General features: G+C 36.4%; 1 protein-coding gene across 1 annotated transcript in view; it reads left to right on the forward strand.

The window, feature by feature from the left end:
• Positions 1-21,826, forward strand: part of phlda3 (pleckstrin homology-like domain, family A, member 3) — a 160,516-nt gene that overhangs the window by 15,850 nt on the left and 122,840 nt on the right. The gene's annotated exons all lie outside the window — the stretch shown is intronic.

The raw sequence follows: 21,826 nt of genomic DNA on the forward strand, positions 1-21,826 counted from the left end.
AGAAGATAATACTGTTAGTGCTTCTTTTGAGCAAAAAAAAAAATATGTAGAGCCTTTGATAAGTCTTTTCAGAAGCCATGTTTTCCTGGAGATTGCAAATTACCACGAAGAATCACAATCAAATAAAAAACAACAACAGAGAACTGCACAGAGTATCATAACAGGATATGTGGGATCTGAGAAAGAAATGAAGTAATGGGAAAATGTGAAGGATACATGCTTCTTTAAGTCAGAGGGCTCTTTATACCCATGGTCTCTGTGGTATTAAAGCATGATCTGACAGTAAGTGGAGAACAGAAACGACCTTCTAATGATTTGCTAACATCTGTAATTCTTAATTTAGGATGGAGCACAACTCCATAGTTAATTATTCTGTATAAAGATCTGTGAGGTAACCGGGCCCAGCATGTAGGAGACATGGGGCTGAAGTCTGGAGTCTGAAGTCTGCGCTGACTCGTGTCCGCGTGAGAAAGTCTCAGCTGCTGAGAGTAAACACAAAGCGCCCACGCCACAGCTGTGCCACATTCCTGCTGGTGAATCCAACGTTAACCCTTGCAGGGTAAAGACACCGCCGCCTGTTCGTCCATGGGGACACCTGTCACCCACTGCCACACATGCAAAACCAGCCCAATTCAAAATCATCTGAAATGTAAGAAATTCTTTAACACTTGCTTTGAGACATTAGAAGAATTCTATGCCAAAGCAAATGATGAGAAAGAAAACAAAAAGTACATTAGTTTAGATTTGTCTGTGTGAGATGAGTACACAAAGACGCTGGCTGTTTTTAACCTCTCATTTCCGTAGTATTTTCTTTCCACCCACACTCACTTATACAGTATGATATTTTATCGCATGCTGTCATGCTGTGTTTTAAATCCTGTTTATATTAGTGGAGGTGGTCTGTGAACTCCCTTTGTCAGGTGCTTTGTAATAGATTTGTCTTTTTAATGAATCATTTTTAGGGAGTTCTTAGCTGTCTGTATCCTGGAGTATAACTGGGGATCTCATCTGCTTTCCAAGAGCCAGGAACATTGGCATTTCACTGCTGGCATTCTTTCAGCAATACTGTAGCACCTCTCTTACAACAAAAGGAGTGCACTGTGATGTACCAGAAAGGGTGAACAGAAGGGGCTAGTATGCCCAAAGGTTTCCTCTCAGCGTCATGGATAAAATGACTTTCATCTATTAATGTAACTGTGAACACAGGCATGTCAGTGTGGACAGCAGCTGTATGTTGTTCACATTCGTTTTTTCATGCTTGGTAGGAAGTTTGTGGTCATGCACCTAAATTAGATTAGACAGTGAAAGCCTTTTCATAAACTAGTTTTATACTCTCCAGTTTACAACTTAAAAAAAATCCTCAATATTATCCTTTTCATAGCCATAAAGTCCAGAAGTTCTATTTTTTTACTTATCAGAAGGATATCTCCAAAACTGTAAGGAAATAGAGTCAGAAAAGGTGAATTTACATTGAGTTAAACAGGTGCTTATGGTGAAATCACATTTTGTTACCTCCCTGTGATGCCTTTGGAAGATTCCATTCAATAAAGTGGTCTCAAACTGTGAAATTCCAGCTGCCTCTTAATGAAACACACAAGTGAGAGTTAAATAAAGATCCTTGAAAAATATTTAGCATTGACATCTGAAGTACACATTGTGTTTTACAAACTATATAATTATGTAAGAGGCAAAACTTGAATTAAATATCAGAATGAATTTCCTTAAACATTTAAAATTTAAAATAATCACTATTAATTACTTTTATTTTGTGTTTTGCCTATAACTTGGCAAACTTTTTTCATTGATAATTAAACCACATAAAGTAAACAAGTTGGTACCTGTCCCCCAGATACAAGCTTTGCCTTTGTTTTGTCTAGATATGAACTTTGTCATCAACATTTCATTCATCCTGTGTCTAGCACTGCAATTCCATTTGGTTTTATTGATGCTTGTGATACTTTAGAACAGATAGTTATACTTTGACCTTTCACTGACTTCACACAGTATAAAATACTGTAGTACATTGCATGTCTCTATACAAACAGTACAAAATATTTATGACAAATGCTGCTGTTATTTTGTATTATTATATTATTACAAAAGTGCTGTTGCCTCACAACTGTAGAGTCTTGGGCTTGAGTCTGGAATGGACATCTATGTGGAATTTGCATGTTCTACCATGGTTTTTGCTTGGTTTCTTACCACCTCCTAAGAACACAGTGGCTAGGTGAATTTGTCTCTCAAAATGATACATGTGGAAAGCTCCACAGCCAAAAAGTTGTGTTTTCTTTCTTCTCTTTTCAGCATGGAATAAACTCATTCCTATGCTGTATATATATACACCCTCTAATGGACTGTCATTATATCCACATTGTGATTCCACTTTGAAGGCTGTATGTTAGCACAGTGATTAGCATTGCTGTCTCGCAGAGACAGCAGAGCTGAGTTTAATTCCAGACATTGAGTGCTATCTGTTGGTGTTTTTATATTCTCCCTTTGTTCACATGGGTTTTCACCAGGTGCTCTGATTTCCAAAACCATGCTGATACATTGGGAGCAGCTATATCACCCTGCAGCTCACAACTGGTAACCCACCGAAGCCTGCCATAATTGGTAAAGGCCAGGGGGAAATTTGGCCAGGACACCAGGGTAACACCCCTACTCTTTTCAAGAAAAGCACAGGTACTTTTAATGACTACAGACAGTCAGGACCTTAGTTTTAGGTCACATCTGAAGGATAGCATCTTTTTTAGAGTATAGTTACCACATCACTATACTGAGGCATTGGGACCCACACAGACTGCAGAGTGAGTGCTCCCAATCGGCCCCAATAACACCTTTTCCAGCAGCAACCTCAGCTTTCCCAGGAAGTCTCCCATCCAGATACGGGCCAGGTTCACATTTGCTTAACCTTAATGGGTTGCCAGTTGTGAGTTGCAGGTGACCCAGACCCTCCTTAGACTGAAGTTAGAAAACATACTGGCTGCTATTCAACATTTTATTTAGGCATTTCAATTAGTAAATCAACACCTTAATGCCAAATGTACTCGAAGCTGTGTCATTTATTGTTAAATTCAGAAATGTTGATTTGATGCATTCTGAATGAACCAGTAGAGGGCAGTCTCACTATTCTTAAAGGACCCAAGACCAGAGATCTTAGAGATGTACGACTGCTGCCATTCAGAACGTTCTAGGATTTAGAATTGGTGATGAATAAAAGTGCTTCACCTTCTTTTTAATCAGACAAAACACATACAATCTTGACACACAATGTATTAAAGTAACTTGTAAGTTGTAAGTTGTAATTTTTTAAACACCAAAGCAAGTAGGGACAAGGGTGTATTTGGTAAGATTTTATATTTTTTAATGAAATACAGAAAAAGGAGTGAGTTTTAATGGTTTTATGGTTCTTTTGACTATGTGAGCAGTTGCCAAAAACAGTTCGGATGTATACCCCAAATGGGCACCGTATCCTGTGGGATACATTTTGTAAAATGGAAAATAAACACACAGTTTTGAAAAAAGTTATGTAATTGTGTTATTTGAGACAAAATACACTTGAAAAAAACAATTAACATTTTTTTTAGTACTTGCCCATTAAAGGGTAAACTTCAATGTCTATGATAAGAGTTGTAGTCAATTAATTTGAACTACTGTCAAATACATGTAAAATGCCATAAATTTAAAGCCATAAATCTTAAACAGTAGAACACTAGAGAAGTGTTTAATTATTTAAAGAAGATTTTATCATAGTTCTGTATGTTTTGTCATTTACATAATCCAACACTATTGGACAATATAATTTCTGTGAAATGCAACAATTTTGATATAATTCTGTGCCTTAGCAAAAATGACAATTATTACTGAAAATGAATGTGGTTTTTGTTATGCAAAAGAAACATAAATAGTTGTTAATAGTTTATATATAATATATGTTATACTGTATAGTTATAATATATATTATATTTTTAATATTATATATTTTATATAGTCTATATAAAATCATAAAATAGTTTTTAGAAGAGGTTAAAAATGTACAGATAAATGTCTGAAACATTAAAATATTTTTGACAAGATTTTTTTATAATTACTTTCAACAATTAAATGGTATTAATGTTAACTTATAAAATACTGATGTGGAGCATGGAGCCCTTGAAATAAGTTAGTACATTGAATTAGAGCTGGGCGATATGGCCAAAAACATTATCATGATAAAAATTTTCATATCAGGCGATATCGATAATTATCACGATAAATGTCAAATCATTATTTCTTTCAAGTTTAAAGGCAGAGTTTTTCTCCTGAGTGAAAGTTGAAGAAACAAGACAGTTAATTGGTAAATTAAACAACTCTTTATTTTAAGAACACAACAAACACTTGCCAAACAGCAGAAACATTAAACAAATCTGAGGTAGAGAGTATTCAAGTCTTTTTTATGTCAAAATATGCATGAGTAAAATTTACTAAATAAATATCTTAATAGAAAAATTAAAAATTAAAAAGGATGTGCAGTCAGTGCAAAATGTTTCCGACCAGGTAGCTCGTATCTGGGGTCAAGGACTCTTGAATGAATCCCTCATTTTCGACAGTGCTAATGGGAAGCGTGTCTTTTGTAATGCAATATGCAACTGTATTTGTGATGTCTTTATGTCTTTTTGTTTTTTTTTGTCGTAAGGCACGGTGCTCGAAAATGTTGCTACTATGGTTTGCTGCTGTGTAGTCACACTGAATAGTGGCCTGGTGCTTATACATGGTCCCCTTCCACTAACAACACTAGTTTGTGACTGTAATTTTTTACTTTCTGCGTGTTCTAACGGGTCATGTTGTTTTAAATGGTGAAATAGGTTCGTGGTGTCGCCTGTCTTTGCTGGCACGGATCTGCGGCACAGTTTGCAGTGCACGCTGCTCTGTTTTATGTCTGATCGTAAAAAGCCAAAATATCTTCAAATTACCGAAGTTGAATGACCTTTTCTGTCGACGATGTCATCTTCCTTCGAGCTGGTCGTTGACAGCACTACATTTACTGAAAATAATAGAAAATGAAAACCAGATAAATCAAAATACAGGTAAGTATTTATGTTCCCCATTATTAAAAAAATGTTTTAAAAAATTGCTATTTTTCCCTTTACCCACAATTTCACTTTTTTAATCAGAAAAAGGAATAAAAGTGAATAGTGTTAATGCTAATAACATTTCATTTCACACCACTTCTGAGATAAAGCTGTTTGTCGCAATGGAAGAACAGAAGTTATCTCTTCTTATATTGCTCTACCTGAATTTGGCTGGTAACACAGTCCCATCATGGTCTATATTTATATGACTCTGATATCTAACTCCCCGGCTGGTTTCTGAATCCCCTAGAATAGCCCAGTCATGCAAAGAATGATTCGACTAGTAATCCACAAAATCCATCAGTGCCAATCGTCTTTCTTCAGACTGCAGAATAGTAAGAGGAATCATTGTAGAGTTATGCAAGCAGGAGGCTTCTGTGTCCTTGTGGTCTTGTGGCCTTGTGGCTTATTTTGTGTAAATGAAAAGGAGGTAAGTATAGCAAAGTCAAACAAAATCGAATATACAAATAACATAATATAGAAGTAACTGAAACATGATTCTCAGAGGATGACAAAGGTGAATCGAAAATTAATGCATGCAGTTTTTTCAGAAGACAGAAGAGATCGTGACGTGGGACTATGTACTGTATAAACAATATCCTGAAAACTAGAGTACTGAAGTAACAGGCAGTTTAGAACCTGTAAAGGCTTGATTGAAAACTAAAGACATACAATGTGTAAATGGGCATAATTATCTTACTATAACATGAGATCAGGAAGGTGTGGATCAAAGGTGATGTTATGTTCTAGGGGATTTCAACTTTCTGCACATAAATTAAGATACAGAGATAGAAAACACAAAAAATAAATTGATATAATTGAAATGGTTTCACATAGGTTATAAAAGCACAACTAGGAAAGGTGATCTTATTGACCTAATCTTTTCAAACAACCAGGATATAGACATAATAGGTCCACTACCAAATTGTGACTGTAATATGGTATCTATTGTTGTATACTTTCAATGTCTAAAATGTTAGTCAACATTTAGGTTTATAATTTTAGAAAACAAGGCTATGAAAGAACGAGGCACAGAATGCAGGTAGTAAATTGAAAAAAAGATGAATACAGAGTCAAGAATGATGGTCATAGGTCAGCACATAACAAGGTTAGAAGCTTAAAACAAAATTATGCCTAAAACAATGAAGTCCAAACAATTTGGCTTAGTTTAAAAAAGATTGAAAAGAAAAATCAGAATGAAGAGAGCACTTTACATGCAGCATAAATGGCTCAGATTCAACAATAGAAAACACTTCAGGTGCAGTTAAAAAAGATCCTAAAATGGCATTAGAGGCAAATTAATATACGGTACAGGTACTATGAAAGTGGGACTGAGTAGATTATCAAAGGGAATTAATAAAAGAAGAAAATAATATAAACATATGCTGAATATAATGTATATAATGTAAACAATAATGCTGAATACTATATTAATATTTCACATTGGTTTTTACAATCGAAAACATCAATAACATGCCACATATTATAGAACATGTTGGGTGGTTTTTCACATGACTGGCGCTGAGGTTCTATAGGGACTAGGACAGCAATAAAACAATAAATTACCAGGTCCTGATTTCCTAGTCATATCCAAGGAAATGCACATGGATCAAGAAATGTTTAGCGCAGTGGAATCTTCATCATCTTTTGGGGCCCAGCAACAAATGTAAGAAGACTTGCACTATAAGGATCTGTTTGTGGCCCTTGTTCTTTCTGAACTTTATTAATTATTATATTTCTGATGTAATTAATAAAATAATTCAATATGCAGATACAAAAAGTAAGGATTGCTGGAAACAGAAATCAGACAAAGTATCTACTGTACAAAGACTTGGACACAATCATGGAGTGGAAAGATGTACCAAATGTAGATTAAGATTGGTGGTATGGTAGAATGGGCTCAATTCCTTGGGTGCTGTCTGTATGTATGTTTTCTAAGTTTGAAACTAGGTGCTCCAGTTTCCTCCCACAGTCAAAACACATACTGGCAGATTTTGGGAAAAATTGGTCCTGGTGTGTGTGTGAGTCTGTTTGTGCCATGTGATAGATTGGTGCCTCTTAAAGAGTATCCTTCCTTGTGGCTGTTTCTTCCCAGAATAGGCTCTGGCAACCCCAGCTCTGGCTCCCTCACAACCCTGTATTGGATGAAGAGGTAAGAAATGGATGGATGGAAGTGCAAAGTGATCCACACAAGACCACTGTTATAATTCACCCAAATAAAATATTCTTCCCTGCACTAACATCATCAAGATAAAGAAGATGCAATGGTAAAGTTAATTTTGTGACTTTGTTTAATGTGTAATGTTTGTGACTAAGCTTTCGTTTAGAAAACGTCTTGTATCTTGTGTTTTGTGTAGCTGGTGGAGAACACAAGGGGTCACAGCTTTTATGAAATTTTATCTTTGCATCCATATAAAAATGAGTTCAGAGAATAGTGACAACATAGGTGCAGTATGTAAGAAAAGGTGCAGGAGCATTAACAATAGTAGTTATCTATTTCTTAAGGTACAGTCATATAAGGGAGCATTTTATTTTATTTTTTTAAGTTTAAAATGTTGCTTAGAATGCATTAATTGATCTCATCATTAAAAAAATGTTATGTCAATATAAAAGTGAGTGATATTTTTTAAAATAAAAATGCTTCCTGTAGCATACAAATATAGTAACACTATTGTATATTTGGTAGCTACTGTACAAGTCAAACATACACTTAGTTTAACATATGGTCTCTAATACTACTCTGTTCCATTGAATGTATGTGAAAAGCCCCCATGGTATAAGTTTATGCTTTTACGTTCCCCGATCTTCTACATTTAAATTGTTGATGTTGGCAAAATTCCCTTATATACAGTACATCGTTTTATAATAAGTGGCAACTTTCTTCCCCGTGTAATAAGTTTCTTTACATATCACATGGACAATTTAGGACTACACGAAGCTAAATACATGCAAAAGTATTCTGTGTGATTATGCAGATTATTCTTTTTTAACTGTTTTCCAACATCTTATTCCTTGAGTATTTTTTGGTATTTACAGTGATAAAAAAACCCTTCTTAAAAGACATTTTATTTTCACAAGAAAGTTCAGATTGTTAAAGGAGATGTGAGGCATGATCGAAAGGAAGAAGGGGAGAGTGTTCCAGATTGTATTAATTAGATAGGGAGAACTATGAAGTAGTGTATTACACAGTAGGTGTGGATTTGATTTCCAGTTTCTAATGTAGGTTTGTGAAGATTTTCTTACAATTTTAGGTGTTTTGTTCAAATTCTTTGGAGTTAAGTATGTTGATATTGCTACTGATTAGGTACTAGGTGGTACAATGATGGACTGATCAATTTTTGGAGTACTCTAGGTAGATTTTAATTTTTTAAAGTGAAGAAGTCAAAGTATTTGGTGTGTTGAATGGTATGCACATTTTGAATTAGTAATGGTAAACTATATTTCTGTACTTTTTTTCTTTGTGTGTGGGAGATCAGAGGTTCCTTGTTTTGCCATTTTTAGACAGATCCCAAACCCCTCCCCACACTTTTATAAGGGTCTTGTGCAATATTTATGAAAATCTTTCATGCTTCTCTGTCTATGCCAATAGCTTTTGATATGCCTTCTCATTATAATGCAATTAAGATATTTGTGGAAAGAATAATTAGGCATATGATGTTGATTGTTTCTCTGAATGTAGGAAACTCTTTGTTTGGGGCAACCAGTGTTTGTGGTGAAGGGTCTTAAGATAAATGGTTGTAGCAAAGGAAAATGCTATACATCCTGATCTCATGAATAGTCACTGAGACCTCATGGCTGATTGCCCTCGATCATGGCTGTTATGGCTGCTATGGTGTTTTACTATCACCTTGAGAAGCCCACCAGATTACAATGTCAGGGCTGTAGACCAGAGGAAGATATACATCATCTCCTATGGGGACGTTCAGCTGCAATTACATTCTGGAAGACAGCTTCTCCATTACCCTGGTGCAGTACAGAGTGGTTACTGCTATGACTCCAGCAGTACCATGGGCATATTTGTGCACTACTTTGATTTGGTTATAAGTTTTGAGAGGTATAAGAACATGCTTGTTTTTAAATAAAGAGGTGCGTTATTTGAACTATATGGGACTGTGGATTTTAAGAAACTATGTTCACAGGGCCTGCAGGAGAGCGGGATTGAAGGAGGTGAAGAAGACTTAGAAATTCAAGGACTGGCCTGGTGGGATCTGGGTGTCTGAGAATATTGGCAGAGATTTTGGCAATTGTACATTGTGTCAGGCTGCAGGCTCTTCGTGGGGACATTCTCTGGAGTGATATCTTTTTTCTGTTTTATGATTCTTTGGCTCTTGGATACTTTGCATGGTTTATGGCTGGTTATTTTGTTTTGCTATGGTGGTGTTCTAGATTTATATACTTTTATTTAAACAAACTTTGTTTAAGTTTGATTTTATATTTGCCAAAGAAGCAATGGCACCATGCTCTGAAGCAGGAGTCCTGCAGTGTGATTTATAAGTGCTGTGAAAAGTCCTTCAGCAGTACCTCTTGGCCAGGGCTGGTGATGACAGATTTGTGTGTTGGCCTGGAGTAGCATTTGTTTGGGCCCCTTTACTGTGTGTAAACCTAGTTCTAGCTAAATGTAACTTAGACATTCCTGGAGACAGTCTGACAGATTTCCATTATATTCTGACTCACATCTAAGCTGCAATACATGTTCTGCCTCTGTTATTGTATTATTCTAACATTTGGCATATATTTTGCACTTCCATCTGTTCACTTGCATCGGCCTGTGAATCTATGTGAATCTATGAGTTTTGTTGCACGATGTAGCATTGTTTCTCGATTTCTATTGTTACTGGCTGAGGTAGGTTACAATGGAGGGGTTCCTAAGAATTTAGACACAATGGGTAATACCTAACTAGTGTGAATATTTCCACTTGAAAACAAAGGGATATTTACTTAGTTGTGTTGGGTGTGAGAAACACTTATCAAAAGATTCCTTAGTTCATTAAGTTGTGGGTAAATGATTGTCAATCAACAATATACTGTAAGATGAGATCAAGACAGAGAAAGGGGAGGAAAAGAGAAGAAAAACAAGGTCAGATCACAAAAAAGAGAGGAGACAGGAGGGAACCTGAAGCTCGTGCCAGGAGAAAGTTCCTTGTTTAAGATCATCCCAAAAGACCTGATTGGAGCTAAATATTTAAACCTTGCTAAAGAGAGCCTGTATTCTGTGTTCTTAGAGAAATTGGATTTCCTGAGTGAAGAATATCTCAGTTTTTTCATTTATTATGTGGCATCTGGTTTTGCACAGAAAGAGAAACTTAATTGTAGGTTGTATTAAATTTAGTTTAGAAGGTGGCTTATCTCTTATTTTGGCCTCTGTAGGCATTAATTAAGATTCAAATACTTGGTAGATGTCTGGGGTTGCCCTGGTGGTCTAGACGTAGGTCTCTGAAATGCTTTAATAATAATAATTGCTTACACTTATAGTCAGTACAGATGGAAGATAATACACAAAAGTATACACAGCCTCAGCAGTTATAGCACATTGTATGAAATAAAATGTGTTACTGTTAACTTTTCTGTGTTGAGTGTGTAACTCCCACACTGTCCAATTATCTGTAGTTCTGTGATTGTTTTGAAGGGTCAAACCCTAATATTGCCCACTTCCACCTACATATAAATATTACATTTCTAGCTTATGTATGAGTTTTGTTTTAGCCCAAGACAAACCTTATTATGCAACTCTGTGGCTTCCCATTTTGCTTCTGCCTGCTCAAAGAAAACCAAATTCCAATGCTCCCGCTGAGTCAGCAAGCCACAAAACTCCAGCATATTTGAAAGCTCAAGTATCTCAGTGGTTGGTGTTGCCATGCTGACCTCACATCTATCTGTATCCACCCACAGCAATTCTCTCACAACTCTTCCAGCAGCTGAATCTGTCTTCAGTCCCAAGTCTCTTCTTCAAGTTTCTCCCAAGTGACCTACAGCAGTTACACCTCGGAAACAACCTGCTCATCGAAGTTTCCACAGTTCCTTCTTCATTGATCTGTCCTGATGACACCATGCCTCTACAGTCATGCCCTTATTGCCCTTTTCAGTCCTGTTCCCAATACCCATCCTTTCTCTCTTTAACTCTTCCAGCTGTTCCCACAGTGAATAAAAAAAAAACTGGCAAAATAAAATGTTTCATGTCAAAGAATAATATTCTGCACTTCCTGTTGCCAGAGACCAACCTTACTGCAAAACACTCCATGATTTCTTATTCTTACACATGCTTGTAGGAAACCAAACTCCTGCACTTCTTCCGACTTAGCAAGCCACTGAAATCCAGCCCAATTTGAAAACAATTTTAAAAAGACAGAGAAAAGTAAATGCAAAACAAAAAGTGCAAGTGTCCCAGTGGTCTGTTTCTTTCATTTCCCATATTCACCTTTTTACTTTGTCCACAGGAGCCTGCCTGGCTGCTGATGCTTGCTCTGCAGCTCCACCCATGTTAGGTTTTGACAGCTCTTTCACAACCCTTACCACCTGAGATGGCAATGGGGCTCCCTTCCTTTCCTACTAGCAGTCAAGATGTGGTGATGTAAGCATACCGACTCCTTCTGCATCTACTACCTTTGGCTCAGGCCACTGTTTGGACTCCCTTCTTTCAGGTACATCTGCAGAAGCATCAGGTCCCTTTTGCATCTAGTTCCATCCCTCCCCACCCTGCACCTAGGGCCACATCCACCTACATCAGCAGAATTATCAGGCAACTCTCACCTTCAGCTCCGCAACCCTAGCCTTTGCCTTGACCTGCCACCAACTTGCATCAATGGAATCATTGCTCATTTCCTTCCACTGTTCCACTGTATGTAACATATGTAACACTTTCAAAAAATGTAATTTCACATCTTTCAACACTAAAGGATAAAAATAAATAAATAACATCAATTTCAAGAAGTACTATACTCTCTATAACACCGTGATGCAAGGGGAGGTTCCATCGGCTGTTCAAGTGGCCACAGATTTCTCCAGAACCTGAGGAAGCTCACTAATGAGAAGGGATAGAGGCTAGAACAGGTCTTCAACACAGATGAAACAGGCTTGTTCTGGAAGATAATGCTCATGCTTCAGCTAGAGCATAGCGGAGAGGCAATCCTCAGGATTTAATGGGGTGAAGGATCATGTGGCACATGAGAAAGCCAGGCTTTCTGTACATCTCTGCAAACCCCAGGGAACAGCATAGCAAGAAAAAGAACCTCAAACCTCTTTGTTGAAAGTCAAAAGTTTTGTTGAACATGTTTCATTCATTTTGTGCAGATCTAAGGGTAGAAGAGACTCACTTGCTAGCACAAAGACTCAAATTTATCCTGAATCTTCAGATTTAAAATTCACAGCTTCACAGCCCCATCCCCATCCCACAACCTTTTTTTTCATATTGCCTCTCAACTCTATCCTGATGACTTATGCTTATAAATAATCAAATCCACAAATTCTTAAATCTTAGTGTACAGTACTTCTTGTGACGGGTGGTTGGATCTTCACAACACTGGTCAATGATGGTAATGGAAATCTTACACTTATCATCATAAACATTAACTCAGGTGATTTTAAACTCATCAATATTAAAGGAAGCTATACCTTGTATAATATTCTAGGGACTTGCTTTTATAAATTTAAACTTTAAACTTTCTAATTAAACAAAATTATGATATTTCCAATATCACCAAAACATACTGTAAATAAAAAAATACATACAGTAAACTAAAAAAAATCTTAGAACTCCAAATAAAAACATTTCTAAAACAATTTAAATAAAGTAAATTAATTAAATAAATTATATGATAAATTTGATCACCGGATTTTAAATAATATAATGATTTTCCTTTAGAAAACTCTGTCACAGGCTTGCAAGTAATTTTTATTAAAAGTTTGTTTTATTGTCTGTACTTACAGAGGTTTCTATAGGCTCTCATCAATTTCATCGTGAAGCCAGATTTGCTTAATTAAAGTGGAAGAAAACAAAAAATATACGTATTACAAAACACGCTAAAAAATACAATACCAAATTGAACATCCTTCAGCACCAAACACAAAATGGAGTATGCAAAAACAGCCACTCCATGTACAGTAGCTTGATCTTGCCCTGAGCATGATATATCCAGTTATGCACAAAGTCTGGGTGCTGTTATGTTTGGTTCTGCCCATTTTTATATGGCAGGGTTCTCTGCTATGGCTGGCTGCAGAATAAAACAGTGTAATGAGACAAATGGCCAGACAGGTGCTGACTTTCACATACACCATTGTTAGATCCCTAGTGGATGTTCCTGTGATGACAGACAACAGAAGAAAACCTATCTACTTGGCTCACAGAAATATTTTCCTTCCCATTCTGTCAATCTTTAAACACTTTCCAAACCACAATGATCCCAGTGCTTCCAGAATGTTCTTTGGTATTAGCCTTTCCAACAGACGAACTCAGAGGATTTGTCTGAAATACAGTCTGCTTACACAAAGCTGTTATATAGATATATAAAGTATTCTAATAGACAATTGTATTAAAAAACACTACCAGGACGACATTCAAGGATTTCTTGCTCCAGACCTTCCAAAACTATTTAACTTATAAAGAAAAAATATTTATTACATTACTCTAATTTGTAACCAAGTTGCTTGTCATCCTGTATTTCAAAACCATCACATTCCCTCTTAAATGTTTTTTACCTGAATAAATATTTAGCAAGTTCTATTCAGTTCTCATGTTAGTGCCTCTGTATTCCTGGCATTTAAATGTATGTCTGGACCTTCCCAAAGTTCTATGTTTACAAACGCAACAAAATATTTCAAAAGTATGCTTCTGTGCAATATTTTGTGGGAAGTAAAAAAATAACAAGTCATTAAGAAGAGAGAATAGGGGGATGCATTAGTGAACAACTGTGAAGAAAACTACTGTGAAATTGTGAAGGTGTTTATGTGTGTTGAAGTTCAGTAAAGGTTCATGTATGTGCTGGTCTTTTATTGGTCTACTGTTCTGTACAAGGTTGCTGAAAATGTCAGCTGGTGTTTGTTTGAGGAGTCTAAGTTTAGGAGGCAGACCTCTGCCAGAATCCAAGCGAGAGTATGCCATTCCTTTCAACAGTTCCATGGCTCTCGGTGGCCATCATAAATCTGTTAATTAAGCCATGGGCCCCTTGTTCTCTTGGGTTGGAGCATTCCTGCATCATATAACAATCTGATACCACAGTGATTACCAGGGCCACTGCCTCAGTTAATGCAGGGTTCTGTGGAGGTAATCTGAAGGCTGCAAGCTTAAGAATCAAGACTGGTGACCACCCTGACCTCAGTTACTTTAGCAGACTGACAGGAACAGCTGGAGAAAGTATACTCACTGGTGGAAGACAGGGAGACATTGCTTAATTTTAAATGTAAATAATGCCAGCACCAGCTAAGAATTCTCCTATATAAGAAACATGTACACCTTCATTTCCCTATAAAATTACGTTTGGTCAATTACAGCAAAGAAAACAAACATCAAGATTTTAAAAATATTATGTTTAAGGAAGTATTTTCAAAGATCAACATAGATATCATATCACTTCTGAATGAATTGATTTGCTATAATGTCTTGTAAAGTGTTTCAGTCATTTGAAATACTTGCAGGCCTTCTTCTTACTACTTCTAAAGGACACAAATAGTCCAAAGGTTGGAGGGATCTGGATGCCAGAGTAGATAGTTAACAGTGTTCTAATCTCAGGGCCCATTGCCCCAAAGTAAACTCAGTCAAACATTTTCTTTGCTTTCATGAGATAAAGGCAAGAACATTACTTTGTTATGCATTGTATACAGAAGGAGATCCATGTCTGGTTTTGGGATCCACTGTCTATGTACTGTAATTGTAACCTCAACTGAAAGAATAGTATACTTAAATTGATTTGTTCCATTTTTTCAGGACATCAAATGGTTCATTTTACTAATACGTATTATATTGATATGCTTTTCTACGTTTTAGCATTTTAACTCAAATTATTTCCAGCTATTTCTTAAAAGTGGATGGATTTTGTGATTAACTACCTGGGGAGCCTGTTCCATATATCCAGAGTTCTTTGTGTAAAAACATGCTTCCTATTTTTATCCTACATAAATTCCTGTTTAGTGCCTCATTGTGACCCGTGTTTTTATTTCACTACTGAGTGTGAAATGAGTCTCGTGGATTAACCGTATCTCTGTCCCATAGAATTTCTATATTTATGTATATATGTATATGTATATATGTAGTACTGAGGAAAAAAAGGTAGACCATGCAAAAAGTGTATAGTGCAGAAGTGTATTGAGTCTGAGACATTGCAGTTAGCTGTTAAGGATGTTTTCTACAGTAGGGTAGATGCTGTTCTTGAGTCTAGTGGTCCTTGCTTTAATAATGTGGTACCACTTGCCAGAGTGCAGGGTGGAGCAGTTTGTTGCTTGGATGGTTGGGATCCTGTATGATGGATTGGGCTTTATTGTGACAGCAGATGGTGTGAATCTCACAGATTGATGGTAAATCACATCCTCTAATCTTCTGTGCCATTGCCACAACCCTTTGTAGTGCATACTTGTCATGGATGGTAGTCTTACTATAATACACAGTCATACTACTAGTGAGGATACTTTATATTGTTCTATGTTCATGTTCATGAGTAGCTGGTTCCCCATACCACATTTCTTTAAGCACTGCAGAAAGTGCAGGTGCTGTTGTGCCTTTTTCAGACTGACTACAGTGTTGTGAGACCAAGCCAAGTCAGTGGAGATCTGCAGACCAAGGAACTGAGGCATCTGACAGTTTCTACTGCTGTGCCATTGATACTGATTGGAGTGTGACTCCCTCTAATAATGTGGTTCCTGCTGTAAGTGTCTGTACAGTAGTAGGTGAACAAGCAATATGGTCTAGGACTGAGACAGCAACCTTGGGGAGCTCCAGTGTTTAGGATCATTGTAGAGGAGATATTGATGCCAATTGTCACCACCTGAGGACTGCCCATCTGGAAATCCAGTATACAGTTGCAGATAAAATACCATAAGCGCTGAGTTTTGTGACCAGCTTGGTGGGAACAATTGTGTAAAAGCTGAGCTGTAATCTATTCACAGCATATTAACACAGATGCCCTGCCTATCTAAATGTTTTAGGACAGCATGTATTGCTGGAGTTATGGCATCAGTTTTACTCATTTTGTTGAAAATTAAAATAATAAAAATCCTAATTGGAAAAGTATCCACCCCCTTAGCATTAACATCCTTATAAGCTCTTCCTAAACCAGTTGTCTTCAGAATTTGCACAATTTGTCGATTGGAATACAGTTGTGTACATTAAATTGATTAACCATTCAATTTGAACACACCTGTCTTTGTAAGGTTAAATACACTTGTCTGTGTGATTTCCCACTGTTGGACATTGCATACAAAGCAATTTGAAGACAAAAGAGGTTCTGCAACAACTATGGAACAGAGTTGTGGACAGACAGAAGTCAGGTAAAGTATATAAAAAGATTTCAAAACAACTGAGTATTCCACAAAGAACTATCAAATCCATTATCTGAAAGTGGTGGGCTCATAAGAGTACTCAGAATCTTCAACGACCTTCAAAACTCAGCAGCCAGGAACGAAGTTCATTGGTCAGAGAAGCAGTCAAGAAGCTAAAAACAACCCTTTGAAGACCTACAGTACAACGTGTTATAATTGATCCTGAGGCACGGCAGTGACAACATAATGTTGTGAGGTGGCTTTTCATTGGCAGGGACTGGTAGGCTTGTCAAGGGAAGGGAAGAATTGATGGAGCAAAATATAGCAATAGCAAGTAGATCCTGGAGCAAAAACAGGAACAGTCTGCAAAAGATCTGAAACTGGAATAGAGATTCATATTTCAACAAGACAATTAACCCAAACACCAAAATCTGAAGCAACCCTTGAAATTGTTTAAAAAGAAGAAAGTGGAGGTCCTTGAGTGGCCCAGTCAAAATCCACACTTAAATCCAATAGAAATACTGTGACAGGGACTGAAAGTACACCACTGCTACCACAGTAATTGGGAGCAATTTTACAAGGAAGAGTGGGTGAGATGTGAAAAGCTGGTTACGACATACTCCAAGAGACATGAGGCTGTAATTGCTGAAAAAGGGGGAATAACTAAATATTAAATGTGTAAGGTCTCAGTTGGCAAATACTTGTTCAAGCTGGATTTTTCAATTTTCTATTTTTCATACAATTTTCTTTTAAAATAAAAACAACTATGCCCCATCATATGTTAAATATGTTTCATTAATAGTATAAATAAAAGTCCAAAGCAAAATGTGGTAGAGGTCCAAAGGGGTCACTACTTTTTACACCCCTTCTTGTACAGTATATAACAATTCCATTAGACAAAGAATCATTCTTGATGCTCTTCTTTAAACACTTTCTAAAGCTGTAATATAGTTTGTGTGGTCTGGTGACCATAATGGAACACAGTATTTTGAGGTCTTACTAGTGCATTGTAAAGGTTAAACATAACTCATATTCTTTATTTTTTTTTCTATATAGTCACATTCTGTTTACATTTTATTGCTTCTTCCCATATATTGTATTGATCACATAGAATAATCTACATATTCACAGAGATCCTTTCTGTGTATACAGTAGCTTCCTCCAACTTTAAATCATCCATGCAATTTGTACAATGTATGTTTCTATTACCACTTTGTGCATATTTGTGTTCAATTTAATTTGCCTAGTGTGTGGCTAATTTAGTTTTTTAAGTGTTTATGTAATTCCCTTGCAGCTAGTTTTGAAAATTTACTTAGTTTGCTAAATACTGTATATGAGAATTTACATAGCTGATATACTGTAGACAACTAAGGGGAATAGGCCCAAAACAGAAGGCTGTGGCACAGCACTGCTTAATTGGGAATTGTGTCCCTTAAGAAAGTGAAAGTGTACTGTTAACCTTTACTGTATGTACAGTATGTGGATTCATATTTTAAGAGGGACTTAATCAAAGCTTTTAGGAAATCTAAATATATCATATTGTGTAATTTAGTTCTATCTGCTATAATTGATGCTAGTTTGAGGAATTGTTTGAATTTTTAGTGTTGTTCTATTTTAGCTCTAGTTACCATTTCCAAAACTTTATCTGTGACAGAAGTAAGACTGACTGATCCATAATTTCCTTGTTAAAATGATCTTTTTTTAATAAGTGGTGAAGCCTGCAGCTCTTAAAATCTCCAACATGTAGAAGTTAAATCCTGCAATCTGTAGGCACTACCTCCATTGTAAATGATTAAGTGAGAGATGAACTCTCTTACCATTGTGTCTATGAACAACATCCTTCATTTCCTTGAGCCTGACTGGGAAAATCTAATCAGTTCTTGGTGATTTATTATTTGCCGCTTTTGTCCTTGTAGAACCCCAGTGTCAATGACGTTAACATTATCCATTGCCATGTCTTGTTCTACAACATTTCAGCAGGATGCTATTGGTGTTTTCTGTTGAAATATTAATTTAGCATGTTTACTATATTTTTGACATCTTCATCTTAATCCCTTATTATCGTATAAACTATTAAATCCAGCTTCTACATATCTATACTTGTGTAATACTGGAAAGATGTTATGCATTTCCCGGTGCATACAGTATATACAGCTGTAAACTGTATCTGTTTGCAGTTCATTGCTTTCAGTTTACAGTTTCTTTCTTCTTCCCTCACAGTCTGAAAGTCTCCTTTTCTAAAATTAGAAAAACTATTATCTGCCTTGAGTGTCAGAGAATGAAAGTATACATTAAAGTATACAGTACTATGGTCACAATTTGTCAGTAGGTCTATAACCCTTTAATGAATTCCTGGTTGTTTGAAAAGATTACGTCGATAAGTATATTTCCTAGTTAGAGAGTTCACAGATTGGTCTACGAAGAATTATTAACCCTATTAGCTTCTTTATTTTCTGTCACAAAATGCAAATTTATGTGTGGAAAGCGGAACCTTCCCATTAATACATTATATGTACAGTAGTACATTATATTAGTTATATACTGCTAGTAAGGTACCTTTTCTATGCACCTTTCTAATCTTATCATATAGTAAGATATGTGTCCATATTAGGTGTTCTCTTGCTACTACCTGTACATGTACCAACGTTAAGACTAATATTCTTTTTCCAAATTAACCCACACAGATTCGAAACAACCTGTTTGCTTCTATTCTATACAGTAGCTTGCACGTTATTCTTAATATATTGCTTCACCCCACCACCTCCTTTGTCCTTCCTGAAAATGTAAAAATAAGTGAGAGCTCGGCTGGGGTGGAAATCAGCAGGCATGAGGGCCCTGAGGATCAAAGCCTGAAAGGCCTGGTGCAGCTGGTGGTGTGGCCAGTTTAGCTTCTTCTGAGGCAAGTGAACCAAAGAGAGTAAAAATGATTAAACTTTTTTGAAAGGAAACCCAATAAGTTAACTGTTTGTAGAAGGTAAAATACACTATTTTTAATCCTCTTGTACAGAACCCTAACTACTCTTCCAAACAACTGCCCAACACTGGGAGACAGAAAGCTAAAGCCAGGATGCAATATGCAAAACCAAGACAATACAAATGACAATATTAAACCCTTATCTTTTGGAACCTAATGATTAATTCGATTTCTAAGGAGTACTAAGGATTAACATCCCCTGTTATATGCAAACATATAGTAGTATATAGATTTAGTCATATCCTTGATGTAATAGGAAATAAAGTGTAGAAAAACCAAGTCAATGTCTGATAATTCCAAAAATAAGGGAATATAAAAAGAAATAAACTCTGCTTTTCCAAAATGAAAGAAAATGTTCAGTTAGTATTTCATACAAATTGAATTGCAACTAGCTGATCAAAAATAAACAATTCTTCTGCTTTGTAACTGGACACTAGATTTTTGGGTAAGGACAATTAGACATCCACAGTGATTGTGGGAGGATAAAACTGGAGTAAAAAAGCAATTAAACACAGAAGGAAGAAACTAAGCTTTTTATTATATTTTTCAGTAAAAAATGCAGGTGGATTAAACACACTTCTATTTTTATTATTCACACAAAACAATACAAAATAATTATTATTTGTCTGTGTAAGTACAGTTACGTACAGTACAGTATGTAAGGCAGACATCACTTGTTTAGAATCCTATCTCAAATGTATACAACTTGTAGTACAAGTGCATTTAAGATAAAAACTTCAGATTTTAAGGGAAACTGAAAGGCTTTGCTCAAGAGAATGATTCTACATGAAATTTATCACAGAAAATATAAATTTCTTCTCTAAATAAGGTGTTAAAGAGGTGCATTAACCCATTCTAGTCCATGGGTTCTAGATCCACTGTAACCCAGTATTTTTACCAAATGTGCACCAACTGAACCATACTCTAGTAAATGCAACACACTTGCTGTATACCAAAAATGCATATATGATGCATGTTTATGCATTTTTGCTATGCTAATTGCCTTATATAATTTAGTTAATGACACAATTGGATTCACATTGTAATCAATTGTAGGAAAATAGTGTCACTGTTTTCTAAAGAACAGGCTGGTAATGGTGCACATTAATACTGGCTTCACAGACAATCGAGAACCACTTCAGTTTGCCATCTCCCTTGCATTATACGCTGCTTTGGCTCATTTAGACAATATAAGCACCTATGCCAGATTACTATTCATAAATTATAGTTCTGCATTTCATACTTTAATCCCATCCATAATCGAAAAAGTCAGCAAGCTTTTGGACTTTTTGGTACTTCTCTCTGTAACTGGATCCTGGATTTCCTTACGGGTAGACCTTTATCCTTGAGAGTCGATGATCCTTAACACAGGGCTAGGATCTCAGTTCTCTGCTCTACTCCCTTTTCACCCACAAGTGTGTGGCTAGACACAGCTCCAACCCCATCTTTAAGCTTGCTGACGATTCCAACATTGTAAGCTTGAGCACAAACAATGATGAAATGGAGTACAGGAAAGAGGTTAAATAGCTGCTGGTATGGTGCCAGGACAACAACCACTCCCACAATATCAGCAAAACTAAGGAGCTGGCTGTTGATTTCAGGAAACAGTCCACACCCCTCATTATATCAAAGGGGCTCCTGTGGAGATGGTCAGCAGTTTCTGGGTATTCATGTCACCATTAATTTGACCATGTCCTATCATATACTGTAGATGAAGTAATCATGTGAACACACCAGCGCCTTTACTTCCTTAGATTAGGTATGTCTTCACAAACACTTAAAAATTTCTACAGATGCACTGTAGAAATTATTCTCACTGAATACGTTACAGTGTGGTATGGTAATTGTTCAGCTCACAACCCTAAAAAACTACAGGAGGTGGTGGAGACAGCCCAGGCCATCACTGGTACAGAACTCCTCTCCTTTCAGACCATCTTCACTATGCACTGCCTCAGAATTGCAGATAATATATTTAAGGATCAAAACCTTGAGCATGCACTTTTCTCTCTTCTTCTTTCTGGCAGAAGATTTAAGAGTATAAAAGTCCCAGCCTTTAGATTCAAAGAAAGTTTATTTCTCATAGCCATAAGACTTCTAAACACCACCTGTTAATCCTTAATCCTCCTACACTAACTTTACACCCCACTGGTTTTGCACTGAACTCACAATACTGTCCCTATTTGGTTTTTGCATATTGCTGCAATTTGAATACTGCTGAAGATTACAGTCGTTACTCTTGTATACTGTGGCTATTGAATTCTGTACTAATCTCTTGTAT

Source organism: Lepisosteus platostomus, chromosome 7 (genome assembly GCF_059453375.1).
Source record: "Lepisosteus platostomus isolate fLepPlt1 chromosome 7, fLepPlt1.hap1, whole genome shotgun sequence".
NCBI classification, from domain to species: domain Eukaryota; kingdom Metazoa; phylum Chordata; class Actinopteri; order Semionotiformes; family Lepisosteidae; genus Lepisosteus; species Lepisosteus platostomus.